Below are 4,493 nucleotides of genomic sequence, written 5' to 3' on the forward strand. Positions count from 1 at the left end.
TCGAGCTGCTTCCAGTGAGCCCAGCCCCACAAGCTCTCTCCTAGACGGGAGTCCTCTGAACCTGACCTTTTTCAGTTGTGTTTTGTGTTTCTTCCAGTTCTGTGTCATTGTACAACAGACTGCCTTGTTTTGCGTGTTCATTAAAGACTGTTTCTAACTGACTGCCTTTGCACTTGGATCCTTTATATCACCCCTGACAGAAATATATTTAAATTGTGCTTTTTCAGACACACTTAATATATTTATATTATACTATACTAAGTGCATATTAAATGTATTATTTTGAAACAACTTTATATTAAGTGTAATTGAAGATATGTTTAAGTTCAATTTGTAATATATTTAATATATTGAAATTGTGTTAAATTGGAACCACTTTAAGTATATTTAGAGCAATTTAAGTGTATTTCTTAAAATACATTTAAAATGTACTTTTAATACTTCATGAACTACAGTTAGAATATATTTGAAGCATCATTTTAATGTACTTCAAGTACATTTCAATTGTATTTCAGCTCATTAGAAATGCATTATCATTATACTACTAGCATATTATATTATATTTATTAGTATTATATTTTTCAGTATATACACACACGTACACTTTGATATCTAGAAAACTTTAATGTATTACATATTGTGTACATTACAAATATTCATAAAGTACATTAAAAAAGTACAGCAGCATATATACTTTGGTGAAAAACAAAAAGCATACTATTAAATGTATTACAAATGTACTTGAAATACAAGTATGTTTGTAGTATATTTGTATTACTACAAACATACTCAAATACATTTTAAAACATTATAATAAATGAAAAAAAAAAGAGACAAATGCTATGGAAAAGCTATCTTATCCATTTGTAGAACATTTCAGTTATACCTGTATCATCAATGAATAAATTAAAATTACAATGCAATTTTCTGAAGAAGAAAAAAAAACATAAACATTTACAGAAAAACTAAGTGCAGAAGTGAATAGATGTGTGTGCAAAGACTGAAGATGATAAAGTTCAAGCAACAGAATAGGGAGGGATGGAGGGGGTTTTGGAGGTGGACGAGGAGATGGTGTAGGGATGGTGAGAGGCAAAGGTGCGGGATGATGGCAGGATGTGGTGAAGGGATGGTGATGGGAGGATGACGATGATGCCCTGGCGGCTTAGATGGAGTTTGGCACATGGCACAGACCCAGAGAATCCCAGTGCTGACAACACACAGCGGAGTCGAGGGAGGGAGGAGCCAAGATGTAGATGGTGTGGCTACTGACATCTGGGGGCCGACTGATGGAGACAGAGCTGGTGGATCCAAAGGCGCAGACGGAGGGCCGATGGAGCTGAGCGTCGTTGCAAGTACCGGAGACCTGAGCACAACCTAGTCGTCCTGGCATAAAATATTTTGCACAAGTGCCTTGCAGCTTTAGAAAAAAACAAAACAGAAACAAAATTAGATAACAGATTTTTACATGAATGACTGAAAGGAAGCACAAATTAGCCAACTGGAATGGACACATTGCTAACATTTTTCTTCCAAGACAGACCGAATCATCCTCCATTAGGCCTGATTCAAAAATCTCTATAACAGAGGTGATACGATATTAAAATATACTTACTATTCCTTTGCTTGTCTCTGTACTCAGATTTCAGTTTGTCTTCTATAGCAGCTGATCTGAAAAACAATAAATGTTAATATACTGTATCTCACACGCACAAAAAAAGGCAAATGATGATTGATGATTTGTTTTCTATTTAAGAATGACAGAACAATGTACCTGGTCGGAAATATAGTCAAAAACCTTACCAGCCTCAGCAGTTTCAGATGTACTGTATGCTCTTACAAGCAGCCCTTCTTACAATTTAATCTTTGTTCTTATCTGTAATGAGAAATACAGGTGCTGGTCATATAATTAGAATATCATCAAAAAGTTGATTTATTTCACTAATTCCATTCAAAAAGTGAAACTTGTATATTATATTCATTCATTACACACAGACTGATATATTTCAAATGTTTATTTCTTTTAATTTTGATGATTAGAGCTTACAGCTCATGAAAGTCAAAAATCAGTATCTCAAAATATTAGAATATTACTTAAGACCAATACAAAGAAAGGATTTTTAGAAATCTTGGCCAACTGAAAAGTATGAAAATGAAAAGTATGAGCATGTACAGCACTCAATACTTAGTTGGGGCTCCTTTTGCCTGAATTACTGCAGCAATGTGGCTTGGCATGGAGTCGATCAGTCTGTGGCACTGCTCAGGTGTTATGAGAGCCCAGGTTGCTCTGATAGTGGCCTTCAGCTCATCTGCATTGTTGGGTCTGGTGTCTCTCATCTTCCTCTTGACAATACCCCATAGATTCTCTATGGGGTTCAGGTCAGGCGAGTTTGCTGGCCAATCAAGCACATTAACACTATGGTCATTGAACCAGCTTTTGGTACCTTTGGCAGTGTGGGCAGGTGCCAAGTCCTGCTGGAAAATGAAATCAGCATCTCCATAAAGCTTGTCAACAGAAGGAAGCATGAAGTGCTCTAAAATTTCCTGGTAGATGGCTGCGTTGACTGTGGACATCAGAAAACACAGTGGACCAACACCAGCAGATGACATGGCAGCCCAAATCATCACTGACTGTGGAAACTTCAGACTGGACTTCAAGCAACATGGATTCTGTGCCTCTCCACTCTTCCTCCAGACTCTGGGACCTTGATTTCCAAATGAAATGTAAAATTTACTTTCATCTGAAAAGAGGACTTTGGACCACTGAGCAACAGTCCAGTTCTTTTTCTCCACAGCCCAGTTAAGATGCTTCTGACGTTGTCTCTGGTTCAGAAGTGGCTTGGTAGTCCTTTTCCTGAAAACGTCTGAGCATGGTGACTCTTGATGCACTGACTCCAGCTTCAGTTCTCTCCTTGTGAAGCTCTCCCAAGTGTTTGAATCGGCTTTGCTTGACTGTATTCTCAAGCTTGCGGTTATCCCTGTTGCTTGTCAATTTTGCATTTAATATGCTTTGATACAGCACTCTGTAAACAGCCACACCTTTCAGTAATGACCTTCTGTGACTTACCCTCTTTGTGGAGGGTGTCAATGTTCATCTTCTGGATCATTGCCAAGTCAGCAGTCTTCCCCATTATTGTGGTTTCAAAGAACAAGAGATACCCAGAATTTATACTGTAGGGATGGTCATTTATTCAAACCCAAATGTAAATATTCTAATATTTTGAGATACTGATTTTTGACTTTCATGAACTGTAAGCTCTAATCATCAAAATTAAAAGAAATAAACATTTGAAATATATCAGTCTGTGTGTAATGAATGAATATAATATACAAGTTTCACTTTTTGAATGGAATTAGTGAAATAAATCAACTTTTTGATGATATTCTAATTATATGACCAGCACCTGTATATATTAGAAAATAAAGTCGATAAGGTTGTCAAGCTTGAACAAATATAAACTCAATCAACCAACACAACCACAGTTGGGTGATCATCTCAAGACAAAGTAACTGTATGTTCATAATCATGGTTTTTCAAAGATCATTAACCTCATTACAATGAAGCCAAATTGTTCAGGAAATCAGAAATAAATACACTTCATGTTGCAAATAAAAACTGTTAATGTTGTATGTTATAATGACTAATTTTATTAAATTAATTTTTTTCTGCCAATGCATTTGTCAAAAACACGACTGGCACAGACAAATAACGTTAATTAAATACAAATCTTACCTGAAGTCACAGTGAGGTTCCAACAGCCAGACGCCATACATGCTTGCAGAAGCTGGTAAAAATAATAACATACCGCTATATTTTCTAATTAATTTCATAGTTCCCCCAAAACAATTTGAATTATGTCATCACTCACCCTTAAGATGCTCCAAACCATCTAAGACTTTCATTCATCTTCGAAAGAAAAGCAGAGATATTTTAATGAAATCTGAGAGATTATGTTCCTCCGATTAAAATATTCATCAAAGATGTTCACGTTTCAAAAAGTTAATCGCAAAAAAACATCGCCAAAGTAATCCATATGAATTGCGTGGTTTCCTCCAAGCGCCCTAAAGAGACACGATCGCTCTATATAATACTGTTTAAATTTAGACTTAAATGCACATTCAAGGGACATTTGCACACATCATATTTGATTTACTAAGCTCTCTGCTGTGAGCTCATTATCATACGAACCAATCAGAGCCGTTCAATGGCTCTGGAACCAATCAGGTTTAGTCTGTGTTGTTTGAATTTAAACACAAATAAACGTTTTTTTTTTTGTTGTTTTTTTTTTTTTCAGATATGATGTTGAAATCCTTGTGGGAATTTCAGAAATATATATTAGAAAATAAAGGCATCAAGCTTGAAAACATTTATAAACACCTAGCTTATAACAATTAATGTATCATACTGAACAACAGCCTAATCAACCAAAGTAGCATAACCCATATTAAACAACATATTTAAAATATTGCAATGGTTAATAATATTTGTTAAAAAT

General features: G+C 35.4%; 1 long non-coding RNA gene across 2 annotated transcripts; it reads right to left on the reverse strand.

Moving 5' to 3' along the window:
* Nucleotides 1–878: 878 nt before the first annotated feature.
* Nucleotides 879–4,283, reverse strand: LOC131524614 (uncharacterized). Of its 2 annotated transcripts, XR_009267028.1 has the most exons (4): nucleotides 3,867–4,283; nucleotides 3,731–3,782; nucleotides 1,613–1,873; nucleotides 879–1,417 (listed from the first exon to the last, which is right to left on the reverse strand). It is a non-coding gene; the product is annotated as an uncharacterized LOC131524614 (long non-coding RNA). The 2 variants fall into 2 exon arrangements; XR_009267027.1 differs by having other exon boundaries at nucleotides 3,731–4,283.
* Between the last annotated feature and the right edge of the window lie 210 nt (nucleotides 4,284–4,493).

Source organism: Onychostoma macrolepis, chromosome 18 (assembly GCF_012432095.1).
Source record: "Onychostoma macrolepis isolate SWU-2019 chromosome 18, ASM1243209v1, whole genome shotgun sequence".
NCBI lineage: Eukaryota > Metazoa > Chordata > Actinopteri > Cypriniformes > Cyprinidae > Onychostoma > Onychostoma macrolepis.